This window comes from Ambystoma mexicanum, chromosome 3p (genome assembly GCF_040938575.1).
Source record: "Ambystoma mexicanum isolate Mex_15411 chromosome 3p, UKY_AmexF1_1, whole genome shotgun sequence".
Taxonomy (NCBI): domain Eukaryota; kingdom Metazoa; phylum Chordata; class Amphibia; order Caudata; family Ambystomatidae; genus Ambystoma; species Ambystoma mexicanum.
The window spans coordinates 1,057,339,797-1,057,356,354 of NC_090925.1; positions in this window are offsets into that span (position 1 = coordinate 1,057,339,797).

The window sequence follows — 16,558 nt, forward strand, 5'->3', positions numbered from 1 at the left end:
ATTATAAAGTCTCTGATATCTTTTTTCCAAGACGGCCACCAGAAGTAGCGCTTGATCTTTTCCGAGGTCTTGGTCATACCGGGATGTCCTTCCATTAAAGAATCGTGATAACAAGAGATTACCTTTTTCTGTAAATCTGTGCTGGGCAGGTATAACCGTTCTTGGAAATATAATAGGTTGTCCTTCACCGTAAAGTCCTTTCCCTGCAGATGCCAATTCTGTATGTCTGCTGGAGTTACCAGTAGCCTGGCTTTATCCTTAACTTCCTCTATGGATTGTGTGGCGATTACACCTAGAATTCTTTGTTCGGGAATGATAGGTACAGGTTTAGGATTGATCAAATGTTCTTCCACTCCCATCCGAGAAAGGGCATCAGCTTTACCGTTTTTTGTACCAGGTCGATAGGTAATTATGAAGTCAAACTCGGCAAAGAATAGTGCCCAACGGAGTTGCCTAGAGGATTGAGCTTTTGCGGTTTTCAAATATTGCAGGTTTCGGTGATCTGTAATCACAGTAACGGTGTGTCGGGCCCCCAGAAGATAATGCCGCCAAGCCTTAAAGGCGGACTTGATAGCTAGAAGTTCCTTATCAGTAATAGTGTAATTGATTTCAGGAGGCGAGAATTTGCAGGACCAAAATGCCACGGGATGCAACTGATTGGTTACTGGGTCCTTTTGTGATAGAACTGCCCCCATGGCAAGGCTCGAAGCATCAGTTTCAACGATGTAGGGGAGTTCTGGGCGAGGATGTTTTAAGATCGGTGCAGAGATAAATCTAGTCTTCAAATTCTGGAAAGCTTGTTCCGCCTCGGTAGACCATTCAAAACGTTTGTTTTGCTTTAACAAGGCGGTGATGGGCTGGACTATTCGAGAGAATTCGGGGATAAACCTGCGGTAAAAGTTAGCGAAGCCTAACATGCTTTGAACACCTTTTACGGAGGATGGCGATGGCCATTTGAGAATTGCATCGACCTTCTTTGCATTCATACGCACTCCGCTAGGTGATAATATGAATCCCAAGAATTCAACTTCAGTCACGTTGAAAACACATTTTTCCAACTTAGCGAAAAGTTTGTGTTGACGCAATCTCTCGCGGACCATTTTCACGTGTTTCCGATGAAGAATAAACGAGGATGTCGTCAATGTAAACAACAACACACACATCTATGAGCTCTCTGAGGACATCGTTCATAAAATATTGAAAGGCGGCCGGGGCATTGCAAAGTCCGAAGGGCATGACCTGATATTCAAATAGCCCATACTTGGTGCGGAAGGCCGTCTTCCATTCATCGCCCTCTTTTACTCGTACCAAGTGGTAGGCTCCTCTAAGATCCAGCTTTGTATATATGCATGCTTTTCTGACTTGGTCCAGGAGTTCAGGGATTAAAGGTAACGGATATCTATTCTTAATGGTGATCTGGTTCAGGGCGCGATAATCTATACAAGTTCTAAGGTCCCCTTCTTTTTTTGGAACGAAGAACAAAGCTGAGGAAGCAGGGGACTTGGAAGGACGAATAAACCCATTCGCTAGGTATTGATCCAGGTATTGTCGGAGGTGAAGATTCTCAGGCTCGGTGAGGGCATAAATTCTACTACCCGGAGGAGTAGATCCAGGTATCAGGTCTATCTGGCAGTCATAAGACCTATGAGGAGGTAGAGAGTTAGCCTGATCCTTCCGGAAAACATCTTGGAATTCTAGGTATTCAGGAGGTAACTGGGGAGCCTCCGAGGAAATTGCTGCCAGTGCAACACCAGGTCGAGGGTGACAAGTAGAGACACATTCTGGAAACTGAACCGTTCTTGCTCGCCAATCGATCTGAGGATTGTGCTTCTCTAACCAAGGAATTCCTAGAATAATCTGGAACTGAGGGGCCTTGATCACATCGAACACGATCTTCTCATGGTGTCCATCTTGACTTACTAGCGTCACTTCTTGAGTGGTATGCGTTACTGGTCCGGAGGCTATCTCCGTACCATCCACCGTAGTAATGACGTCCTTTACAGCCTTTGGACAAAGAGTCAGATTCATCCTCAAAACCATTTCATGATCCACATAATTGCCGATGGCACCGCTGTCGACGTAAGCTTCAATCGCATGTAATCGATCCGGATGTTCAGGGCTAATGAGGACCATAGGTATCACGAAATGCGAGGTCACGGAACTGGTTTTAACGCTCGGCAAGAGGACCTCTATTCTTTTCGGGCGAGGTCGTTTCCCTGCTCAGAGTTTGTGACCCTGGTAACTGCAGCTCCTACTGCCTTCTTGGCTGGTTTCACCGGACAGTCTCGAAGAAAGTGCCTCGAGTTTCCGCAATAGAGGCATAATTGCAGCTGTTTTCTCCTTTCCCGCTCCTTTTGTGTTAGTGGTCCTTTCAGGCCCCCTATTTGCATGGGTTCCCCGGAGTCTACTCCTTTGGTAGGAGTTGGTGGTTTGGAAAATACTCGAGCATCAAACTTGGAACGATCGGCCTTCCTGTTCTGCAGTCTGTGGTCAATTTGAACGACTAAGTCAATATAGTCCGAACAGTCTTCCGGGGGATTCACTACTTGGGCTAACACATCTTTGAGCTCTCCACTTAGACCTCTATAAAACAGCGTAATCCTTTTGTCCTCAGGCCATCGAGTTTCCACTATCAGTCTGTTGAAAGACGCAATATAAGCCAAAAGGTCTTGATTACCCTGTCGCAATGAAAGGAGCTCATTGTCCAAGGCCTGCCCCTGTGAATGTCTTGCAAACAGTTTTTCCATACTGAGCTGAAAAGCTTGAAAATCATGTAGAACCGGGTCATCTTGATTAACTAGAGGGATCGACCAGTCTGCCGCATTGCCACTAAGGTACGAAAGCTACCTTAGCTTGATCAGTTGGAAAGGCTGCTGGCCGGCATAAGAAGTGCAACCGGCACTGATTAATAAATACTGCAAACCTCTTTGGGTCACCAGAAAATCGTTCGGGCGGAGCCAGAGGTACATTCCCAGGTAGGTTGATCTGCACTGGGTTCGTAGAGGATGTTGAAGGAAGATTTGCCCCTGATGCGGGTAACGGAGTTTGTCCGGCTTGTGACTGTAGCAATTGTCTAGCGAGATCGTCTGTTCGCTCCTTGGAAATAATCAGTTCCCTTCTTAGAGCATTCGTTTCCTGACGGGCTGCATGCACTTCTGCTCTTAGTTCCCCAAGTAACTGGGCTAGCTGGTCGGTATCCGAGGTTTCCATAGCGCCTGGGTGGGAGTTTTGCGATAAGGCTTTGCGTTCTGTAACGCTCACCTGATTCCCGCAGAGGCGCCGGTCTTGACTGGGTGAATGCTGTATCTTCAAAGGTGATGTGTAACACACGGTTGGCTCTTTGGGCTGGACCTCTGTGCACTGTATGTCTGACTCGAAGAGTAATATGTCTGCAGATAGAAAATATGGGATTAATGAACTGGGGTTATTGGGTGCCTCTCTCCTCTTCCCTTTCTCTTCTCCTGTAGAACCCCAAAGGTTAACACCCTCACCTTAGGTAAGTGAACGCCGAGCTCTCCATCTGCCTCGGGGCAGGGTGCCGTAACCAGTTTCTTCACTGGATAAGGGTGCAGGCCTCTTGACCTCAGAGGACTGCTGTCCGTTGTTAACTGCACGAACGGTAAGTTCTGGGCACTTCAAATGTCTTAAAAGTCTTTTGTAATGATATCTCTTGTTTTGCAGGGTTCCGGCGATGGCGGATGGCGGGCTGATGAGAGTTGAGGATCGAACCCGCGTGAGGAATAGAAGCGCCTGGAAGCACGTAAGTAAGCGCTTGTAGCCTGCTTCACGATGCGCACTAACTGTCCCTTTTATCTTGCAGGTACAAGTTCGGAGCTTTAGAGAAGCTGAAGGGTGCTGGAATACCCACTGGATTCGGTGTGGGAAGGAGTAATGGCACGTGAGTAATAAAGTTGCCCAATGTCTTTAAACGCACCTTCTTTTGTCTTTCAGATGCGGGATGCAGCGCCGAAGGCCTCCGGAGCATGCAAAGAGTAGGTAAGCCTTTGTCTTTCAGATGCCGGAATGCAGCGCGAGGCGTTGGTGACAGCCGATGGACCAGGTAAGAGATGCGCTGCCACTGAAGACCGTAGTGCTAACCTGTTCTTTCTTTGTCTTTACAGGTGCTGCTGAAGACTGGATTCCAGGATGGTAAGCCTTTGTTCCCTTAGGCCCAGGATCAGAAGCAGAAGACACGATGAGCGTTCTGCTGCAGAGAATGCAGAATAACGCAAAGCAAGATTCATCCATCGGGTGTGGTTTAAATAGCCTCCTGTAGTGCTTAGGTGTCTCCTTCCACAGCCACGCCTAGGTAAGAAATGAGTTCCTGCTTTCCAGAAGAGTTGCAGTGTTCTGAACCTAGGGAGTGGCTCCTGCCCCACCCAACAGGAAAAGTAGTCCCAAACAGAAGAGGATCAGGGGTTCAACTGGCAGGTAAGTAAGCAGCATGGTCTGCTGCAGGTAAGTCCACCCAAGCATTATGAGCCCGGCGCTTCCAGCGCTGGGACTGGGCATCTTTATGAGCCTGGTGCCACTGGCGCCAGGACAGGGTCCAAAAGGTCCCAATTGGGACTGGCTGGCACTCGGAACCGGGGTTATGGGTCTGCTTCCAAGGGAGTCGGGCAAGTCCTGATCTTTTGGAAGCAGAGATCATGACAGCCTATTTATGCTAGTCAATGCCCTTTAGATGTGAATGGTAGGATTATCTGTTAAGTTTCAATTTTGAATCCAGTCTTGACAATTGGGGATCATACTAAATGCCCTGAACTGGAAATTGTGCATAATACGTTTTTAAGACAGTTAGTTGGCCTTCCACCAGGGATTTCAACGGTACATTTTGAAGAACAACTTGGGCTCCACCACCAATATGAATGTAAATGTTGAAATATAAGAAATGATGAAAGCTCAGGAGGAGACAAACTACAAGTGGTACAATGCGGCAATTAGTCTGTGCAAAACTGGGTGATTAATATATGTGAGATAATCCACGGGAAATAAAAATGAAAGTGGATTACTGGGGAAGGAAATTCAAAAGACAACAAATTAATAATCTTTCCACACTCAATTATATGTAGAACATTGGCTGTATAGCCAAGGAGATATCCCTAGACTTGTCTCACTCGCCGGTAGAAGGTAGTTCTTCTAAGATTACATTTATTGACACTAAAACACTCAAGATCGAAAAATTAGGGCACCATGTACAAATGCCACATGGGGCAAGAGGGAGATCTGGCACATTTTTTGTTAATTTGTCCTTGCTTTTTAGATCTTTGCCGATCAGCAATATGCTACTTGATGAATTGTGAAGACTTAGATTTTGTGTATAATTTGGTAGAATTTCTCAAAGAAGCTGACTTTTTTTTAATGAAATCTAGTTTTACTGCGAAGGTTTTAAGCAATGGTTGGCACCAAAAACTATGATACTTTATTTAAATGGAGAAAATAGAAGAAAAAAATATACTGTGTGTGCAAGTTTGGCTGGCAGAGAAGCAGGTCTTGCTCTGCCAGGAGGTCAGCCCCAGTGTGCCCTGGGAATGGTTTGAGAGCAGATCTGGCCACTCTGGCTTTGACTACCTGGCTTCAGCACACAGCAGGAGGACTTTGGAAAGGCCACCCTCTCAACAGGGTGCAAACTAATTATTTTTCAAGGGCTGAAGTCCAGAGATGAATCAAAGAAGGAGTGTGATACCCCTTATTTTAAAGGCAAAAGGCCACAGGTGATTGGAAGAAAGCAAGCCTGATTTAGCGGTCCAATCCATGCCCTTGTGACAAGTGGATTCTCGATCCTGACCTCATACCCCAAGTGCTTTGTGTTAAAAGAAGTGGAGGGTACATGAAGGAAGACGGATATAGAGAGAAAACAAGATGGTGGAATCTTCATCCATTTTGTCTGAGCTCCCCCTGTCTTCCCTAGCTGCACCACCTTCCCTTGCCAATAGCATCAGAGATCCTTTTGGTAGGCAGCACCCTGATGTGAGGCTACTGCTTTTGGGATGGGTGTGCCCTTTGATACCTGTATTCCAGGCGAACTCCTGCGGTGCTGGCTCTTTGCAGAGAGGTGTTAATCAACCTCAAAAAGGATCAAAAGGAGAGGCTTAGACATCCAGTCTCCTGCCTGTCACTTGGCAGGACCAAGCTGTCTGACCAGACTACACATACCCCTTGTCCAGCCGAGCTGGGCTTGCAGTGTTGACACATGTACAATATCAGATTGATGTGGCTTGGGTAATTATGAAAGATACTAGCCACCATACATTAAACTGAGTTATGGCTTGTATTTAAAGTTTACAACTGTCACCGGGATAGAAACTCTCATTGTTATGTGGCTTTGGGAATAGGGGTGCATGTCTTCAATGCAGCTAATGTGCACCAGAAACTTCGCTGTCACTGCAACTGTAAAGTGGACACCTCTGATACCTGAACTGGCTCTGAGCCACTGGAGAGCAAGCGCTGCTGATGAGGGTACTGATTCAGCAGGGCAAAGGTGTATACTATGCTTTTGGAATGGAACTCAGGAAAGAAGGTCCTGGTTGGCAGGTCACCCTTTTTGAGACATAATTACCAGCATCATTTGATTACTAAATAAATTTTTAAAAAGCCATGGCCTTCAAACAGTTGCCAGATGGCAATTCCTAACGTGCCCACCAGCCAAAAAGGTTGAGACTCACCCTTCTTATGGTCTGGCTCATCCTCAAGGTGAATGTATCTGAGGACATCTTCATTAAGAGTGCTGCAATTGAGGTTTGTGTTGGACGTCCATGTACAATACCTGTAGGGATGTGGCCCAGTGTAACAATGTGTGTCATAAGTCAGCTCAGAGGTCTGTTTAGATGGTAAAATGAGGCCGGAATATGCAGGGCATCAGCGTATGCACCGCCCAAACTACCACAAAAGCCTCCATCTCAATTGTGGCCCAGTTGCACTCGTATTTGGTCAATCCCTACTAGACGTCTTAGATATGTGCAAGGTTACTCTATCCCCTCAGAGTTCAGCTGTGCTAACTTGCACCAATTACGTATTCACAAGCGTCCGTCTGTATGATTAATTCCTGGCCATAATTAGGGATCTTCAGAACTAGGGTCTAGCACAAACCATCCTTCAAGCTCTGGAAGGATGTTTGACAGGCAGAGGTCCAAGTGATCATTTTTGGTATTACATTTTCTTAGATGTCACATCATTGAGACTGTCCCATGCCCCTTGATAAAGGGCATTTGGTAACCAGTTATGTGCAAGAAGGCTCTTACATGTGTCTAGGTAGTGGGGATATCCCAATCCATCACTGACTGGACTTTGGCCTGGAGAGGTTGTTTCTTACCCCCATGCTCTTGGTGCCCTAAGTAAATAATAGTAACCTGCCCTATCTGGCACTTGGATGCCCTGATAGTCAGGTCAGACATAAGCATGGCTTGAAGCACCTGTTTCAGGTGGGATAGATGGTCTTTCCAGGTATGGTTGAAGACAGCAACGTCATCTAGTTAGGTAACGCTGGAATCCTCTAACGCAGATCAGACCCGATTTACCATCCTCTGAAAGGTGCCAGGGGCATTCTTTAACCCAAATGGCATGACAGTGAACTGCTAGTGCCTCCTGGACTGCAAAATGCTGACCTCTTCTTTACTTTGTCAGTTAGGCCGACCTGCCCGTATCCCGCCATGCGGTCAAAGCTGCTCATGAATTTGGCAATGTCTAACCTATAAATTAGCTCGTCTTCTCTAGGTAAGGGGTGTGCATCTGTGTTGATGACAGAATTGAGCCCTCCGTAGTCCACACAAAAGCAGACTTTAGTCTTCCCACTACTGGACATTTTAGGGACCAGTACCACAGGGCTGGCCAATGTCCAACATCTTGGAGACGTCCTCCTCAATGGTGTCCTCTACCTTTTCAGACATCTGGGGAATTCTGCTCTTCACTAGCTAACCCAATCTCAATTTCATGGATGTACCAATCAATTTTACCTGGAGCCAATGAGAACAGACTTGCGTACTGGTTCAGCAGTTGCCAGCAATCCTAAAATTGATGTTAGTTTAGGTCTGGGGAGATATGGACTCCCCCCAGAGACCCGTTGGTGGACTCTGCATGTAACAAGTCTGGGAGGCGATCTGTCTCTTGCTCAGCCCCATCATCTGTCCCAAGCCATCACCAAGTCATCCAGGCTGTAGTGAGGCATCAGTCGGATGACATGAAAGACCCTGTGCATCTGTCTTGAGGTCTTTCTTTTACAAATGAGGTAGTTATCCTCACTGATCTTTTCTAACATCACATACAGCCCAGTCCCTTTGTTAGGAAGGGTGCTGGGTTTGACATGCTCCATAATCCAGCCTATCTGTTCTGGAGTATATTCTTCCACTGTGGCCTTCTGGTCATGCCAGTGCATCATGAGCTCCTGACTGGCCTTCAGATTCTGAGTGCTCTGTACTTGGCGATCTTGGTTCTAAGATTAAGTACATAATCCACTATGCCATGGGAAGGAGTTCAGGGATTGACCTCCCATCCTTCCCTGACCAGAATTAGTGGACCGCTAACAGGATGACCAAACAGAAGCACAAGGGGCTGGACCCTACACCGGGCTGTGGTACCTCCCAGTAGGCAAACAGAAGGCATGACTGGAGAATATCCCATGTCCTCCTCAGGTGCACTTCCAAGTCAACTATTATGCTTTTCAGGGTCTTGTTGAAACGCTAAACAAGCCCATTGGTCTGTGGGTGAAAGGCTGTGGAGAACTTGTTTGTAACCCCACACTCATCCCAAACATCCTTAATATACGAGCATATGAAGTTGGATCCTCTGTCAGAAATAACATCTTTAGGGAATCCTACATGAGAATATTCCTATCAAAGACTTTACCACCACTTGGGCTTTGATGCTTCTCAGGGATACTGCCTCTGGGTTCCCGGAAGGATGGTTTACCACAGCCGAGATGTACCAGTTTCCTGAGGTGGTCTGAAGATCCAAATGACCCACAATGTCCATGACTATTGTCTTGAAAGGCCGCTTAACCACTGGTAGTGGAATTAAGGGGGCCTCGCCAACCTTACCAGATGCTCGACAATTCTGATAGGACCTTACAAACTCCTTGATTGTTACATCCATCTGGGGGCAGCAGAAATTGGCAGACAACCTGTCAGCTGTCTTGGCCATTCCCAAGTGACCTGCCAAAGAGATGTCATGAGCCAAGTTCAGTAGGAACCTCCAGTGGCATTGGGGCACCACCAACTTGGTGCCCCTGCCACAGAATTCTTGAGCTCAATGTACAGGAGACAATTCTCCCAGTACGCCTTGAACATCCCAGGGGCTTCCCCCTGAGCCTATTTCTTTGCCTGCTCATGCAGGTCTGCCAAAGTTGTACAGTCACGCTGTGATTCGCGCTTCGCAAAAGCCAGCCTGGCTGGGACCTCCACCTAAGGACAAGTCACTTAGCTCTGGGAGGCCCTTGAGATCGGAAACAACTGTGTGTTCCCCCAAAGGGTGTGGTTCCACACCTGTAGGCAACCATGGGATCATTGAGTCTGGTACTACCGCAGTAGGCACCTCAATAGCCTCTAGGTCCTCTTTGGTAGGAAGAGGCCCGTCTCTGGACTAGGCAGTACCAGTGCTGCTTCCTTGGCTCGAGAAATTGTGAACGTGACAATGATTTCAGCAGTGGGCTTGTCATTCACTAACTGACAGGCCACTGAAATTGAGTCTTTAACAGTAGCACATAGCTGAGAGGTTTCACCTCTCACACTAAACTCTATCATAGCCAGTGGGCATTGTGTAAGGTCCACACACCTCCTAACTAGCTTGGGAGGACCTAGGATGATCTGGTCCCCTCACACCCACTGTCGTCGGACAGCGTTGATACTCACAGCATCATTACAAAGTGCTGGGGCTGTGTCTCCATTTATGAACACTTGGTTCAAAAATATCTCTGTGGTGGTGGGACCTGGGTCCTTTTTTGGAGACAAAGTGCCTTTCCGACTTAGAGATATTAGGGTACATTTGTACAGTCCTTGCCTAGTTGGAAATCATCATATAAGATGGCCACACTGACTATTGCGTCCTCCTCTATGAGGGTAGCATGAATTATGGCCTACTTGAATCTCCTTTCCTGTGTTGTGGTTCCCACATAGAAATCAGCCTCTTGGGCTGTCGAGGCGAGTGCCCTCACTCCTTCTTTCTGTGCCTGCTGACAAACCAGATGTCTGGGCTCTCCCTTCATGCTTTTGGAGTACTTCCTTGACAGGAGCAGGAGAGCCTGTGCTCTTGCCATCCGAGTGTTTGCTTTTACCACTTGCTTTTTCATTTAGCTTGTATGTCGTTGCTCATGCCTTTTTTTCTGAAATTGAGTGCTCACATACATGTCAGCAGCCTTTGCAAGCTCCCTTGGGTCTGTGATACTCTTGGCAACTAAATTCTGGTGTAATTTTATGTCACAATTCTTATGGATATTTTGACATGTAATCAGTTTATACATGGCCTCAAATTTGTCAAATTTACCTGTAACATCTCCATTCAGATATTGACACGCAAAAACCTCTAAGGTTTGACCTCCTTTTTTGGTGAGCACTCCAAAGCTCCTGAGGTACTGCTCGGGGGTCTTACAGAACTTTCTGAGGACAGTGGTTTTCATTTTCTTATAAATGGGCCTTTTCTCATGAGTCAACTGAATAATTACATCAGTTCCGTTCATCGGTAGACGGCTCAAACCAATCACAAATGTCTCTCCCCACCTGATATGGAGGAACTAAGTCTTTGGGGGGTGTGGCCCCTAGGCTTACCTGGGGTGCCACCACTAGCAATACTTCATTCCTCAATGGAAGTCCTCACAGCTTCCCTTTGGCTCTGAATCTCCATTTTACACAGTTGTACAAAGTCGCTCTACTTTTGCTTCTCTAAAGCCATTTTCCTTTCTTCAAGGAGGAGCTCCCTATTGGTTAGGTTTCCTCCAGGGTGGCTCACCCAGGACCCAACAGACACCCTTGGCCTTACTGAAGCATTGGACCTTACTGAGGCATGGGATTGGTGGAACATCTGAGACCTTTGAAAACCTACACTACCAGCACTCTGGGAAGAATGGAAGGAAGCGCTATCGCTGTCATTCTCCCGAACCACTTCTGCATCCCTCAGAGAAATGGATAGTTGAGCTAGGGGCTCAGTATTTCTACTGCATCCCAGGTGTTCCCCATCTCCTTTCCTTATTCCGAAGCTTGGACGCTTTTTAGCAACTCTGTCTTTTTCACCTTAACTGCAGGGGAGTCCCCAAACCTGGCAGAACTCCTGCAGCTCACCTACTACCAAGGTTTGTGCGGCACTCATGTCTAGTTCCATTGTGCAATTTAAAAATGCCTTGACAGTTAACCTAACTTTCATTGCACACTTTCTATTTTGACTGAATAAGCTGTAGGTACAGTTTGTCTCAAATATCACTGCTACAGCCAGTGTGATGAATTGATGTCTGCGCTGCATGAGTACAATACTGAGTAGAGGCTAATGCCCATACTCAGCCCTCACAATTCTACAAAACAAGAGTGAACCCAATCATAAAGGCAAAACAGTCACAGTTAAGAGATATATCTCCTATGCCTTTTGTGGTAATGCAGCTAAGGGAAGGCCCTACTCTCAAGAGGGGTGTGAAGAAGAAAAAGTAGCAACCAAAATAGCAAAGTACAACAATCCAAAATAAAGGAATGTCCAATCAAGGCTCTATAAGAATATATATACTTTAATTACACATACCATAGTTCGTGGACACATAGGAGATTAAAGTGACACAGGCAGTTTTTAAGTTCCCAAAATGGGCCAAGGCAGCAGTTAACTGTCACTAATACTTTTGCTGTGTCTTGGCAGTTCGACAACGGCAAACCAGGCTTCTTAACGCTATGCTGGTGGTTCGATTCGGGCTCGAAAGTGGCAGTCACCATAGTCCAGATGGCAAGCAGATTTTGAGCTGAGTCCATCTGAAGGTTCCTGAGGCTATAAGCGATGCTCGAGCGATGAGGATCGTCAAGGACACCAGGTTTTGTTCGACAGTCGAGGTCTGATGGTGGTCGGGCTGATGTCAGGATGAGCATGGCGACCTGACATGAGTTGTATTCACCACTCACCAATCTCGGTCCTTGGCCCAGCCACTGTCCCCTGCACTGCCTCCCTGGCAACCCCTGCCCTGCGGGACTGTCTCTGTATCCCTATAGCCCCCCTTCCCAGCACTTGTCTGCACTTACCTTGCACTTGTCACCAGCTGGCCCTTGTTATTTATCTTGTATTTACTAAGCCTGTACTGCACTTTCCACTCTCCCTTTCCCCCTTGCACTTTTCCCTTCCCCTCTACCCATGTACTTGCGCGATCTGAATGACACCTGGCCTAGTAGGATCGTTGTCTGTCTCCCCTTGTTCCCCCCTCCCTGCCTCGTCGCACCTTGAAACACTTGTGTATAGGCGCGTTACAAATGCCATATCATATCATCGTGGAAATCATTTCATCTGTAATTCATTCTCAGTTGCTGTCGCAATAAAGGAATTTACCAGAATGGTCACCTTCCTGAGAGAGGAACAAATACAATACCAAGTTCCACGCTACTGTGATGGTTATAGCTGATGCTTTAATGCTCCGGAGAGGTTAGGACCTACAGAACAAAGACGAAGATTTGAGACCCCATACCTTTCAAACAATTAGTATACACAACACTCAGCCTATGGCTTCAACATCTGTGGAAAGTATAATAGGTAACTAGGATGGACCCGGCCAAAACCATAAAAGGCCACCAGCAGAACCACCAGGAAGAACGGTGCCCTCACACAACGCCCGAAGAGCCACTACTAATGACATTATTAAGGAAAAATCATCAAAATCTGTAACATCCCAATCCTGCCCTACTGCAAATAAATCTCTCAATCAGAAAAAGACCCAGGTTTCAAAGAAAGGGCAAGCACTGCTGCCTTCTGGGAAACAAGACCGATGGCTGGCTGGAGGAAAGCAAATTTAATTTTCACCTTCAAAGGTGCGTTTCATGGAAATAACTCCTAGAAAATATTGTTAGTTCAGATTCTTATGGACAAAATGTACTTAAAAGATGTATCATTTGGAATATTTGGCCCTGTGAGAATGCTCTTGGATTGCAGGGAGCCGAATATCAGAGCATGCATCTGGTGAGAAGAGATTTAATGGCAGAAGCTGGTGTTGAAGTATATGTAGGCCATGGAACAAACACTGCCATCTTCATAATACATGCTACACCCCAGAGGCTCAAGCAAATTCACTGGGATAGGTTCCCGTCCCCTGATCTATTGCTTCATCTGAATCCAAGAGACATCAAACAGATTCTTTGTCCGAAAGTACCTCATATGTCTGCAGCAGTGGACTGGGAACCAAAAGAGGCCCTGGAAATAATGTTCAAAGTGGCCCCATATTACACATTTTCAGCAAGCCCAACCCATTTCCTAACAAAACAAAAGAGGCCTAGGGTGCAGAGGCGTATCGGGAACTCTCCAGAGTTCCATATAGGCCAGCCCATCCGTTTATGTCTGATTTAGCTAAGGAGAAAGTCTACAATCACATCCATTTCACAAAGCAGACTAAGCCATTCGCAAATTGAATTACTCCAGATCAAAAGTACCTGTAAATCGGCTCTTGGAAAATAGCAGGTCAAGCTGATAAATGCTGTGATAATGATTGGGCAGCCTTCATAAGAGGTTTTGATATAATATGAGACATGAGACATGGGGTGATTTTATTTAGTCCCTGCCTGGATGATTTTACTAATTTGAACAAAAGGCTGGGCTCAGCAAAAGGGGCAGGAAGAAAGAAGGCTTGCTGACTTTAATCCAAAGCAATTTATTTAGAAAGGTAAAGCTTTTGGACAACTCAGAATATTGATGCCTCGCACTAGATTTGTGCCCTTTTAAAAGGTTGGGAACCCTGGATCCTAGTCATTATATATTTACCACCCTCTGTGGAAATGGAGGAAATATTATGGGATGGCGACTATATCCAGAATTGATATAACGTACGCAGTGACAAAACGTACATCTTTATGGGAGATTGTGAATGCAAACATCTCAGGATCTAGGCCAGAGTGTCTAGAATTGTATGAAAAAGCAAAGCTTGTTCCCTACTTAAATGTCAAAAAGGCCATCAGAGGTAATTTGCTGGAGAACTTTATGAACAGATGCTGTCTTACTCAAGTGAATGGTGCTTTTCCGGCAGACACTCCACCATATCCGACCTTTATTAGTGGCAAACACCTTTCAACAATGGATAACATTTGAACTGACCTTTTTTATATCTCTTGTTTTTCAGGTAGTTGACAGACTTGAAAGTAATGATAACCTTCTGGTTTGCTCTATAGAATTGTTTGCTGTGCATGACACAAAGTATTTCCCAGGAGACTCGGTTATAATTAAGCTACTCTGTGTCGGAGAGAATGTATCTGGGAAGGTGGTTGATGTTAGTGATCTTCTCTCCGAATGTGAAAATCTGCGACATGAAAGTTTTGTTAGAGGCAAGTAATTTGCGAGAATAGTTGTAAACTCACCAGAAATGTAGAAGATAAGAGAAAGCATGATGTCTGATTTGATGGTAATTATCGACAGGCAAAATCTTTCCTATATAACAATCTGAATTTCTTTTTTTTTTTGTGAAACTTTATTTATTACTGGCAAAGAGGACACAGTGTACATGAGACGGATCGTTACAGGCATCAATGAATAACTTGCAAACAAGAAAACAGACCGAAATCCGTCCCAGTGACACAGGCATAACACATCTCAAGTTGGTTTGCGTACATCCAGGTCACAGAGGTAGGAACGAAAGGCTGACCGGACATCCCGGTGTCTAGAGGGGAGGGGTTAAGTGGAAACATATAGATTGTTGCATTCCTAAACCCATGTCATTGTCACCAGCCAGTCTTTTGCGCTAGGGGGGGCTTCCATCTTAATAGAATGTCTCTCTTAGCAATCATGTATGCTATGGATACAAAAGCACAGTGAGCTTCGCTATGAATGTCTGGCCAGATGCCAAGAGTATTCCCAGAGGGTTGCCCTCCAATGAGATGGGCAGTACCTTGGAAATTGCATTTGTAATTTGATCCCAGTAATTATTTATGCGCGGGCATGACCAAAACATGTGCAGGTGGTCTGCGGGGGAGTATTGGCACCTCTGCCATCCTTGGGGCTGCGAGTGGGACATCTTAGATAGCCTAGCCGGAGTGTAATAAAGCCGATTCAGACGTTTGAACTGCATACATTTAAATGGAAAATGTATTGACACTTTCTTAGTATGCCTACACATGCGTGCCCATTTGTCATCCGTACATTCGAAGCTTAGTTCACAGGACCATGACTCGCGGGCGCGCGTGGACGGGGTAGAGGATGTGTCTATTAGGATTGTGTACAATGTTGAGAGTATGTGTCTGCAGTCTCCCGAATTTGCAATATAGGCCAGGGGGGCGGTCTCCGGGGGCTCATTTGGATAAGAGGGTGTTACGCTCACCTGGCTCCCACAGAGGCGTCGATCTGAACTGGACAGCTGCGGTCTCCACCAGTGTGACGCGTAGAGCCGAGATGACGGATTGGACTGGCCCACGTAGCTTTGTTTGCTTGGCCTGTAGGAATATTCTTCTGTAAATGGAGAAAGGGAATTAACCACCTGTGGGGTTGAGCGTAAATCCCCCCAACCCCGCTGTTCTCCCCACAGATCACCTTTGATGTCCCCTCTTTTAGTCTCACCTGATGGTTTGAAAAGATGGGCTCTCCATCCTGCATTGAGCGCAGGGGCGCGTTGATAACCAGTTGCTTCACTGGCTCGAAGGAATTGGTGAGTTCCAGAACAATATTGACTCCGAAAAGTATGTAGTTCGTAAGAGTTCACATGTCTGACTTTCACTCTTGTCCGATTCCTTGCAGTTTGCAGCTTGACCCCAGCGAAGAGTTCCTCGTGGTAGCTGACGAAGTTCAGGTAAGGATTTGGCATATCCTACACAGTTCAATAAAATAAGGCCAGAATGTAACCTATGGCTTGCTCCCTTATTCAGGTGTGGAGAGAAAATATGAAGTTTGGGGAATAATGCCTCTGGCGGTAAAATTAGGTAAGTCTATTGTGGTGAGAAGAGTTCCCCTTGTTTGTCCCTTTGTCTCACCTTGTTGTCCTTTTGTTCCCCTTAGGGGCCGGGGTACGGCGAGGATGCAATGGAGACTGCGCCGACCCGTGAAGAGGAATAGCACCCCCGGCGGTAATCAGGTAAGTCTATGGGGGTAGTTACTATTGCCTCTGTTTATTCCCTTGGCTCACCTTTGCTGTTCTTGTGTTCCCCTTAGGTGCCAGAATGCGGCGGGAACGTGCAGAAGGATGCAGTGGATCGTGAGGATGCTGCGAGGGCTGGTGAGTTCAGCCCGGTGCTGCAGCAAGCGAGGCGGCGCGCGTAAAATGCTTCTTTCTTCCAGCTCGAAGGCACGGTGGATCCGGAATTCAGGTAAGGATCGAAGGTTTTGCTCTTATTCTAACCTCTTCTCCTTCTGTTCCTCCCTTTTTCTAGGAGCTGCAGACTCGAGGCAGGCGTGGCAGAAGACTGGATGCAGGCTTGCAGAC